We start from the raw sequence: 12,677 nt of genomic DNA on the forward strand, positions 1-12,677 counted from the left end.
TTACCTTAACTGCATTTGGCATTCATTATGGTTCTTAGCCCTTACCCACATTGACTTAAGTTACATCTATAATTGTACAGTTAAAGTGTACTGTATTTTGTTCCCCATATTCTTGGAAATTCCCTACATTTGTAAATTCTTAAGTCAAAGATCTTGACCATAGGAGAGGTTTCTATACACTTTCCTCAGGCTCCATCTTCCATGGGGTTGGGGTGCAGTAGATCCTGGTGTAGAAAGGGACCTTTCTTACATCCCAGGACCTGTGACATGGAAAACAAATGAAGAAAAACCGGTGAAGAATTTAATGTACCTATACCGGCTGTGTGGCCAGATGCTCATAGAACAAACATCATTTTTAAAAAATTAGGTATTTCCACATGTGGGTCATATGTTCCAAAATAAACCCTGTTTTAGACTAACGAAGTAAAGTATCACTAAAGGGGTCTAAAGGCCTTGAGCTAGATTAATCTTATCTAGAATGTACCAGTTTCAATTACTCTTTAATCCTCAAGCAAAATCAAGTTATATAGAGAATGCTTAGCCAAATATATATGTCAAAGGTACAGATGCACCATGCCTTTTTTCCCCCACATAATTGGATTTTTCTCCCATGTCTTAACCTTAGAAGGTAATTTCTATGTTTGTAAACATTTTATAGCACCACACTTCTTAAAATTTCTGTCTAAACTTTGAGACTATTGCATAGAAGTTTTGATCAAGAAGGTCCAAATTTTGTATAAATTGCAAGAATATAATTTGTCCAAAAATAAACAAAAAACAAAAGTGATTCAAATGATTGAATCTAGTTAAATGGATTCCATTTTCTCATTGTATATTTCTGTTTTACTCCTATAAGTAACAGAAGGTGGTTTCAGAAATGGAGAAATTTTTTGTAAATACTATGACCAATTGTTCTATCTTCATTGATGAATTTATAGATTTGGGGAATATTTTGAAGTGGTGCTTCTGTTTTTTAATAATTTTTACTTATGTGGGTTTTGCTTAAATGTAAGACTAGCTCTTTAAACTTAAATTTGAATAATATTGCTTCAGACCCTATAAGTTTAAGTTCTTAAATCTTTGAGTCTAACCTCAAATTTAATTCATAGAATCTCATTCCCAATGAATTGTAGAGTTTTGATGACCTGGGCTCTGGTTTTGAAGGGTAAAGACATTTTAGTTAATTACTGCAATTTAATAAATATAATTCAGAACAAGAATCCATATCACTCTTAGGATGGTTGTGTTTCTTAATTTGTTCTTGGGTATCTGGGAGAGTTCATTGAGATATAATGACATATAACCTTTCAAATAAAGGTTTGAGAATTAATGATGTGTTATCTTCAATTAGATCATTAGTTTGATATTCACTGAGATTTAAAAACATAGCATTTGCCATTCTCTCATTATTTTTTGTGCTGGGAATTGAAACCAGGATCAGTTTACTGATAAACTGCATACAGTCCTATTTCTTTTTAATTTTGAGGCATGTTCTTGCTGAGATGTTGAGGCTGGCCTCAAACTTATAGTCCTCCTGCCTCAGATACTTGAGTCACTGGGATTATAGACATGTGACATCATGCTCACTCAATATCCTCTTTTTATTTATTTATTTATATTTATTTATTTATTTATTTATTTATTTATTTATGGTGCTGGGGATTGAACCCAGGGCCTTGTACTTGCAAGGCATGTACTCTACCAACTGAGCTATACCCACAACCTTTTCTGTTTCATTTGTGTTACCCCTTTTTAATTACCAGAGATAGTCCCTTCTAAATATGACTTTTTGAGTGGTTAATCCAACTAAATTTACTTTGGAGTTAAAAAAAAACTTAATAACTCTACCCAAGAAAAGGTAACTTTGTGAGACATATCTGAATCACAAGTATGTAGGTAGATTTCTACTGAAAGAGGTAATAAAACATAGGAGTACTTTGAAGAACTCCATCTTCCCCCTTATTAACACTCTTTAAAAGTTTTGTAATAAATTGACATGAGTACAAATATTTTAAAATTTTCCAAGGACCTCAATTATAGTTGATTGGTTCTTTTTTTTTCCCATCCCCCATTTATACTTGATCATGTGGCACATAGTAACAGTTCAATTATGGCATCTTCTGTGGCTAGAGCCATACTTGACAGTGATGTGCACAAAAAGGTGAGGGTCTGTGCCAGCTCTGGGAAACTTCATAAGCAGGGCAGAGATGCCCACATAATCAGCTAACTGTAGTACTGAGGTAAAACTGCTTTTATTAGCATTGTAAATATGATATAAGTAACAGGTTTTCTGTTGCCTTCTACAAGGCAAATATAGGTTAATGATGTGGTGTTAACCCAATTGCACAAATTTGCCTGTCTTTTTGTTGTAAATAGAAATTTGCAAGAATGTAGCCAATGATGTGTTCAATGCTCAGATAATACAAATAGAGTTCTCTCTGTCTCAAGTTTATTAACCTGGAGACAAGACTGTAAGTTTTTCCTTTTAATGCCATATGAAAAGCAACAGAGAGACAGAGATTGAGAGAGAGAGAGAGAGAGAGAGAGAGAGAGAGAGAGAGAGAGAAAGAGAGAGAGAGAGAGAGAGAGAGAGAGAGAGAAAGAGAGAGAGAGAGAGAGAGAGAGAGAGAGAGAGAGAGAGAGAGAGAGAGAAAGAGAGAGAGAGAGAGGAGAGAACATGGGTGGGGGAGTTGACCAAACCAAATTACTAAGACCTGGCACAAGTTTGTTTACTTTAAGTTTATTATAAACAAAGACCAAACACCAAATATCTTTGTCATTTCCAATCTTGTTTTGCTTCACCAACTTGCATTTGGTCTGAGTGGAATAGGTTTTGAAATCACCTTGAATGGTTTTCTTCCCTGAAATATGTGAACTCTTCTATGGGGGATATAGGGAGAAACATTAAATACTTTGATGCAGTCTGTGTCTTAGTACCACTGGAACATGATGTTCCCAGCTAACAGAGACTGATTTATTTACTTCCTTATCCCAAATACATCAAATATTGACTACAATGGTTGAATAAATGCACATAGAAATGATTGAATATTACCAGATTATAAATTTCACAGATGTCTTTGTGTCCTTCCTTGAACAACCTATGTGATGGGGGAAAAGGCACTGAGGATGGTTTGCTAGATATGTTGAACTAGTTTGCTAAATTGTATGCAAAAATGAGGGTTCAGTCCCAAAAGATTGTCCTTTATTTTTCTTGCTATAAGCCACATTTTAATTATCCCAATATTTTCCTGAAAAAAATAAAACCACACATTCCTTCCATTTGCAAAAGTCATTGAAGAGTTAGCATAAAGTTGTGTCCTTCAGAGAACAGAGGATGTAACTTTCAACAATATTTTTTTCTAAATTCTCCAGTACTTTATTACAGTAAGAATAATAAAAATATTTTTTCTTTTCATTTAAGAAATTTTATGCCATATTCTTGGAAGCATATTTACATCCATTCTCTCTTACCAATGGGTCAGTGTTATGAGTCAAGGAAACAATGATGATAAAATTAATATAATCCAAATGTAATTATTCTACCTGGCCATTCTCCAAATTACTAACTTTATCTTGAATCCCACTTTATCAGGTATGAGACTAGAAATACCTGCTTGCTTATGAGATACATATGGATGATAAGTTTGTACCATACTTTTTCCTTCAGTCTGTGGATGTCTTTGCTTATGAGATGAGACGACTGGAGACAGAATATTGTTTCTTCTTGTTTTCTAATCCAACCTACCAGCCTATGTCTTTGAAGTGATAAATTGAGTACCCTAACACTCAGCATTATTATTGGAAGATGAATTTTATTTCCTGGCATTTTGATTTATATCTAGTTTTAAAGTTGAATTAGATTTTCCTTTGATATACCATTCTTCAAGTGTAGTTTCATCCTCTGATAGTTTTCATATATGTTCTCCCTTTCTTCCTCATGAAATATTTCATTTAATACATTTTGTAGTGCCAGCTTTCTCATTGTGAATTCTTTTAACTTGTGTTTATCAAAAGTTATGAAAGGCTTTTATTTCATCCTCAAATATGAAGTTTATTTTTCCAGGGAATAGTATTCTTGGATAGCACACATTTTCTTTTGGAACTTTGTTTATATTATTTCAAGTCCTCCTAGTTTTTATGACCTGGGTTGAAAATCACCTGAAATCCAAATTGGTCTACTTCTAAGTGTGACCATATTTCTCCAGCTGCTTTAAAAATTCTGTCCTTTTTCTGTAGGTTAGGCAGAAAGGTGCCTCGAAATGTGTTTTCTGTAATTTTGTATATTTGGAGTGCTGTATGCCTCCTGTATTTGATTTTTCATCTTATTTTTAAAATTTGTGCATTTTCCTGTTATTATTTTATTGAAAATATTGTGCATTCCTTTAATTTGTACCTCTGAGTCTCTATAATGCCTAGGTTTTAACTTTTACTATTATCTCATAATTCTTGAAAATTCTGTTCATGGTCTCTTAACATTTTTTTCTCCATGTTCAAGTTTATTTTCAAGATCATGGGGCTGGGCTTGTGGTAGAGTACTTGCCTAGAAAGTGTACAGCACTGGGTTCAATTCTCAGCACCACATATAAATGAATAAAATAAAGGTATATCACACAATATTTAAAAATAAATTATGTAATTGTGTTTGTTGCCTGAAATATATCTTTCAAATGATCTAGTCTATTAGTAATGCTTTCCATTGATTTTTTTTTAATTTCTTTTAATTTTAAACAAACGGGATACATGTTGATTCTCTGTTTGAATTTTTAACTTGGTATATTGATTCTTCCATTTCAAGTATTTCCAGTTGATTCTACTTCAAAATCCCTATCTCCTTTTCAAAGTGATCTTTCACTTCTTGTATTTTCTCTCTGATTCCACTCTTTACATCAACATTTACCTCTTAGATCATCTTATCTATTAACTTTCTATATTTCATCCCTGGCATTTCCTGCACTGCAAAGTCAATGGAGTCTACTGTGAATCATTCTGTTTTGTTGTGGAAGTTTTCCCTTGCTTCTTCATATTGTTTGTGTATCTACTCATCTATTTGAATGGATTTGAAGTAGTAGTGCTTTTACTCTGCAAGCTTTTAGTGACCTTGTATGTTTAGAATACCTCACAGATTAGGGGAGTCAAATAAAAGCAAAAACCCTTATATATAATATATGGGATTAAATTAAGTGCTTAGTTCCTTTTATAACATCTGCAATGTTGGTTGACACAGTAAACAAAAATGGTGAGCTCAGCAATTTCAGTAAAAACAATAGGTTCTCATAAATTATGTCTGTCATAAACTCAAACAATAGGTATTATTTATGAATTTCTGTGTATTAACTGTTGCTATAGCATTAGTGGTAGGGTCTGACATTTTATAAATCAGTGGTAAGAGAAATTAAAAATAGAGTTAAGAGGAAAGAAGAGATCACAGGGTAGAAAAGGCTTGCAATTTCAAAAGTTGAACAGGGCTGATGCAGAGGCAGCATAGGATGTGTTGTTTATGAGGGGGAGGAGAAGAAATAGAGGTATAAGAAAAGCAATAGTGAAAGAGCAATGAGTTTGTCTTTTATTGGTTTGTCTTCTATTTTTAGATTTTTAAATTAGTGAATTATACATAAAATTGAAATTCACTGTGCTTTTTTCATTTATGTACATGAGAGAGTTTTGTTTGTTTCATTCTACTGTTTATCCCTACCTTTTTCCCCTTTCCCTTCCCTATAACCTGTTCCTTTACTCCACAGATGTCTCTTCTATTTTCATTAAATTTCCCCTTTTTCCATTATTTGGTCAAGCATTCACATATGAGGGGAAACATTTGACCCTTGACTTTCTGAGTCTGGTTTATTTCACATAAAATTGTGATCTTCGGTTTCATCAATTTTTCATCAAGCGCTATCATTTTATTCTTCTGTATGACTAAGTAAAACTCCATTGTTTATACACACCATATTTTCTTTATCCATTATTCTGTTGATGGGTATGTGGGCTGCTTTTGGAATTTTTATTGTGAATTGTGTTGCTTTAAACACTGAAGTGGGTGTGTCTTTATAGTATGCTGATTTTAGATCTTTAGATATATACAGAGGAGTGGAACAACTGGGTGCACTATAACTTTCTATTCTTCTGTGTGTTCATATAGAAACATAGGAAAGTTATGTCTGATTCATTCTACTGTCATCCTTATTCCTATCCCCTCCTTTCCCTTCATTCTCCTTTATCTAATCCAATAAACTCCTATACTTTGCTTCCCCCTGATATGTGGATCCCTCACATTATTCACATTATTCTTGGTAATTACTATTGTGAGTGGAAGGAGATAAAATTTTGATGTAGTTCTTTTGGAATGTAGTAGTTTTATTGAAGTATAGGAAAAGAGCAAGGGGACAATAATAATAGACTTTCTCCTCCATGCAGTTTTGATGTGCATTTTCCTGATTGCTGGAGATGTTGAACATTTTTTCATATATATGTTGGCCATTTGTATTTCTTCTCATGAGCAATGTGTGTTTAGATTTTTTTCCCTTTCAGTAATTGGGGGAGTTCATGGTGTTTCCAGTTCTTTATATATTCTCTATATTAATTTCCTATATGAGGAAAAGGTGAAAAAGATTTTCTTCCATTGTTAGGCTCTTTATTCACATTTTTGTTTTCTTTGTGTTGAGAAGTTTTTAAATTTTATTTCATCCTACTTATTGATTCTTAGCTTTATTTCTTGTGTGGAAGTTTATGCATTTGTCAATATATTGGAGTGTTGGACCTACATTTTCTTGAAGCAATTGCAGTTTCTGGTTTCATTTTTAAGTCTTTGATCCACTTGGTGTTGGCTTTTGTGCAGGGTGAGAAATAGTAATCAAGTTTTTGGGTGTTTTTTCTACATATGGATATCCTGCTTTCATAGCATCATTTCTTTTTTTTAAATTTTATTATTATTATTTTATTTAGCTTTTAATTTTTCACAGACTGCCTTTTGATTCATTGTACATAAATGGAGTTCATCATTTTGTTTCTATGGTTGTACAAAATGTAGATTCATACAATTCGTGTAATCATACATGTACATAGGGAACGATGTTTGTCTTATTCCACCATTTTTATACCCCCTCCCTCTCATTTCCTTCTATATATTCTAACGTTCCACCATTATTCTCTCATTCCTCACACCCCACTCCTGTTATATATCATTATCCACTTATCAGAGAAAACATTCAGTCTTTGGTGTTTTGGGCTTGGCTTATTTCACTTAGCATGATATTCTCCAATTCTATCCATTTATTTGCAAATGCCACAATATTATTCTTTATGGCTGAATAGTATTCCATTATGTATGTATATCAGAGTTTCTTTATCCATTCATCTGTTGAAGAGCATCTAGGTTGGTTCCACAATCTAGCTGTTGTGAACTGAGCTGCTATAAACATTGTTGTGGTTGTGTTACTATAGTTTGCTGATTTTAGGTCCTTTGGGTATAAACTAAGGAGTGGGATAACTGAGTCAAAATGTAGGTCCATTCCAAATTTTCTTAGGATTCTCCATACTGCTTTCTAGAGTGACTGCACCATTTCTTAAAAGTCTCTTTTCTCCAACATATATTTTTGGTAGTTTCATCACATGTCAGGTCACTGTATCTATGTGGATTTGTCTGTGTTTTCTATTCCATTGGTTATATATATGTCTTATATATATATAAATTTATATGTATATATTTATATATATGTATTTATTTATATGTATTTACATATAACTTTATATATGTAAATGAATATATATATATATATAAATTATTTTTTGGTACTGGTGATTGAACATAGAAATGATTTGCCAATTAGCTATGTATACTACTAACCAGTTTTAAATGATTTCCATATTTTTATTAGTACATTATAGGTTTACATAATGATGAGATTTATTGTTACATATTAATATATGCATTCAATATAAAAATACACAACATCATTTCCCAGTGTTTTTCTTTTCTTTTCCCTCCCTCCCCCAGGTTCCTTTCTTCTTTTTTATTTGTTCTTTTCAGATATACATGACAGTTTAGTATATTCTGAGATATTATTCATGCATGTAATACAGTTTATTCTAATTAGGATCCTATTCTTGTGGTTGTACATGATGTAGAATTTCAATGGTCATGCATTCATATGTGAAAATAGGACAGTTATATAAAATTTATTTTAATGTCTTTCCTATTCCCATGCCACTCCCTTATATTTTTTCCTCTTTGTCTAATCCAATGAACTTCTGTTTTTCCCTCCCATCCCCTTATTTTATGTTAGCATCCACATATCAGAGACATTATGTGGCCTATGATTTTTTGGGACTGACTTATTTCACTTAGCATGATAGTGATTCATCCATTTACCAGGAAATGGCATAATCTCTTTCTTCTTTATAGATGAGTAACATTTCATTGTGTATACTTACCATAGCATCTTTCTCCACTTATCTGTTGAGGGACACCAAGTTTGTTTCCATAGCTTTCCTTTTGTGAAGTGAGCTCCATCACTCTAGTATGCTGATTTTTTTTTTTTTTATGTCTACTGAGGAGTGGAATAGCTGGGTCAAATGGTGGTTCCATTCCGTATTTTCTGAGCAATGTCCATATAGCTTTCCAGAATGGTTTCACCAATTTGCAGTACCACTAGCAATGTAAGAGTGAACATTTTTTCCCACATTCTCACAAACATTTAGTATTGTATTCTTGATAATTGCCATTCTGACTGGAATGGGATGGGATCTCAGTAGTTTTAATTTGCATTCATCTAAATGCTAAAGACATTAAACCTTTTCTCATATATTTGTTGACCATTTGTATTTCTTCTTTGAAGTGCTTGCTAAGTTTCTTTGCCCATTTATTGATTTTTTTGGTGTTAAGTTTTTTGAGTCTTTATATATTCTAGATATTAATGCTGTGTCTGTAGTAAACGTGGCAAAGATTTGACTGTAGACTTTCTTTTCACATTCTTGTTTTCTTTGCTGTGATGAAGATTTTTAGTTTGATGCCATCCCATTTATTCTTTCTTTATTTTACTTTCAGTGCTTTAGAAATCTTGTTGAGGAAGTTGGTTCCTAAGCCAACATGGTGGACAGTTTGGCCTATATCTTTGGCTAGTAGGCAAAGAATCTCTGATCTAATGTCTAAGTCCTTGACACATGTTGAGTTGAGTTTTGTGCAGGTTGAGGAATAAGGCTTAAATTTTATTGTAGTACACAAGGATTTTCAGTTATCCCAGCACAATATGTTGAAGAGTCTATCTTTATCCAGTATATGTTTTTGTCACCTTTGTCTATTATGAGATAACTGCATATATATAGGTTTTTCTCTGTGTCTACTATTCTGATCCATTTGTCTTCATGTCTGTTTTTGTGCCAATACCATGCTGTTTTTTACTACTCTAGCTCTGTAGTATAACTTAATGTCTGATGTTGTGATGCCTCCTGCTTCAGTTTTCTAACTAAAGCTTGCTTTAGTTATTTAGGGCCTCTTGTTTTTCCAAATAAATTTCAAAATTGCTTCTTCTATTTCTATGAAGAAAATCATTGAAATTTTTATAGCAGTTGCATTAAATCTGTATAATGCTTTTGGTAGTGTATCATTGTGACATTAATTCTTCCTATCCAAGACCATGGGAGATCTTTCAATCTTCTTAAGTCTTTTTTACTTTCTTTATTGTTCTATAGATTTCATTGTAGAGGTATTTTGATTCTTGTTAGATTTATTTCCAAGTATTTTTTGAGGCTATTGTGAATGACTAGTGTCCTAATTTTGCTTTTAGCTGATTCATCAAGGGTGTATAGGAACACAATTGATTTATGGCATTAATTTTATATCCTGCTACTTTTCTGTATTTGTTAATGGATTCTAGAAGTGCTCTGGTGGAGTTTTTTGAGTCTTCTAAATTTAGAACCATGGCATTGGCAAATAGGGATAGTTTTCCTATTCATATCCCTTTAATTTCTTTCTTTTGTTTAATTGCTCTGGCTAGGCTTTCAAAGACTATGTTGAATAGAAGTGGTAAAAAAGTGCATTCTTGTCTTGTTCCAGTTTCTATCAGGAATAGTTTCAATTTTTTTCCATTTATAATGATAGTGATTTTGGTTTAGCATATGTAATATTTACAATGTTGAGGAATATTTCTAATGTTTTTGGTGTTTTAAGCATGAATAGATGCTGAATTTTGTGGAATGCTTTTTCTGCATCTATTGTGATAATTATGTAATTTTTATATTTAAATCTGTTGATGTGATGAATTATGTGTATTGATTTCTGTATGTTAAACCATTCTTGCATTCCTGGCACAAACCTCACTAGATCATGGTGCTCTATCTTTTTAGTATGTTCTTTGCCAGTATTTTATTTACAATTTTTGCATTTATGTTCATCAGAATAATTGGTCTTTCTTTCCTTGCTGTATCTTTACCTGGTTTTGTTATCAGGGTGATACTAGTTTCATAGAATGAGTTTGGAAGTGTTTTCTCCATTTCTATTTTATTTAATAATTTAAGAAATATTAATGTAACACATTCTATGAAGGTCTGGAAAAACTTGGCTAAGTATCTATCCAGTCCTGGGATTTTCTTTGTGGTAGGTTTTTGATGGCATCTTCAATTTCATTGCTTGAAATTGTTCTGTTTATATTTTCTGTGACCTCCTTCATTAATTTGGATAGTTCATATTTCTCTAGAAATTTTTTGATGATTAATGATTTTCTATCTTATTAAAGTATAGATTTTCAATATAGTTTCTATCATCTGAGTTTCAGTAGTGTCTGTGATGATACTTTATTTTCATTATGAATTTAGTATTTGAATTTTCTCTCTTTCTTCATTAGCATAACTAAGGGTTTATCAAATTTATTAATTTGCTCAAAGAATCAACTTTTTATTGACTTTTTGAATTTTATTTGTTTCAATTTCATTGATTTCAGCACTGATTTTAGTTATTTCCTGTCTTCTACTGTTTTGGGAGTTGATTTGTTCTTCTTTTTCTTAGACTTTTAGATGTAATACTAGGTTAATTACTTGGTGATTTTCTATTTTTTTATTGAATGAGCTCAGTGTGATAATATTTCCTCTTAGAACTGCCTTCAGAGTGTCCCAGAGATTTTGGAATGTTCCATCACTATTCTCATTTACCTCTAAGTATTTTTTTAACTTCATCTCTCATTTCTTCAGTTTTCCATTAGCCATTCATTATTATTCATTATCTACTTGTTAGGTAGGTTCTATTTTTTATTTATCATTGATTTCTAATTTCATTTTATTATTATCTGATGTAATACAAGATATTATTTCTAATTTTTGTATTTACAAAGAGTTGTTTTGTGGCCTAAAATATAATATGGTCTATTTTAGTGAAGGATCCTTGTGTTTCTGAGAAGAAAGTGTATTCAGTCATTGATGTATAAAATATTCTATATATGTTGGTTATATCTAGATTATTAATTATATTTTTTATTTCCAAACCTTCTTTAGGTTTTGGTTGGAAGATCTATCAATTGGTGATAGACACGTATTAAAGTCACCCAGTATTATTGTGTTGTGGTCTGTTTAATTCTTGAAATTGTGAAGAAATTCTTTGATGTATGTAGATACTCCATTGTTTAAATATTTGTAATTGTTATGTCCTATTGATGTCTAATTCCCTAAAGCAGAATAAAATGACCTTCTTCATTCATTTTGATTAACCTTGGCTTTGAGTCCACTTCATCTGACATAAGGATATATATAAGGATATATATATATATATATATATATATATATATATATATATATATACATCCCTCTTTGTATAACAGTTCCATGTAAATAATATTTTTTCTATCATTTTACCTTTAATCTTTTCCTATGAGGTAAGCCTCTTGGAGACAGCATATTTTGGGGTCTTTGCTTTTAATCCAATCAGTCTATGTCTTTTAACTGATGAGTTACACCATTTAAATTCAATGTTATTCAGATATGACTTTATTTTCTATTATTTGAGTTATTTCTTTTTTATCTGAATTAGTTTCTGCTTTGATTAACTATTCTTCTAGTGTTGTTCTTCCCTTCATTGGTTTCTACTTCTTCATGAAATATCTTATTGTCTGTTTTGTATTGTAGGTTTTCTAGTTGTCAGTGCTTTTAACTTTTGTTTAATATGGATGGTTTTTATTTCATTATAAATTCTGAAACTTAATTATTCTGAAAATAGTATCTTTGGTTGGCATCAATTTTCTTTCAGAGCTTGGTATTTCAAGACCTCCTATCATTGAGGGTCTGAGATGAGAAATAAACTGAGATCAAATTTGTTTCCCTCTAAAGGTTACCTGTAATTTTCTCTGAAAGTATTTACAATTCTATTCTTATTCTGTATGTTAAGCATTTTCATAATAATTTGTCTTTGTGTGGGTCTCTTGTAATTTTGTATATTTGGGTCCTTTTGTTTTTAGATGCATTTAATGAGTCAAAGTGTCTCTGATTCAGCTAGGACAGACTGTCCCTCCAGTCTCATGATTTTTCACTTTAAGCCTCAGATAGAAACAGTATTACCACTGCTTGAGTTCTGGATAACTGAACCAGGAGAAATGCTGTCTTACTCTAATCCACCAACTTGTGCCTCCCCTTTCACATTTTATTTTGAGACCTAATCTTGGTAAATTGCCAAGTCTAACTTGGAACTTTAAATCCTC

The sequence above is a fragment of the Sciurus carolinensis genome (genome assembly GCF_902686445.1).
Source record: "Sciurus carolinensis chromosome 14 unlocalized genomic scaffold, mSciCar1.2 scaffold_115_arrow_ctg1, whole genome shotgun sequence".
In the NCBI taxonomy this organism is placed as follows: domain Eukaryota; kingdom Metazoa; phylum Chordata; class Mammalia; order Rodentia; family Sciuridae; genus Sciurus; species Sciurus carolinensis.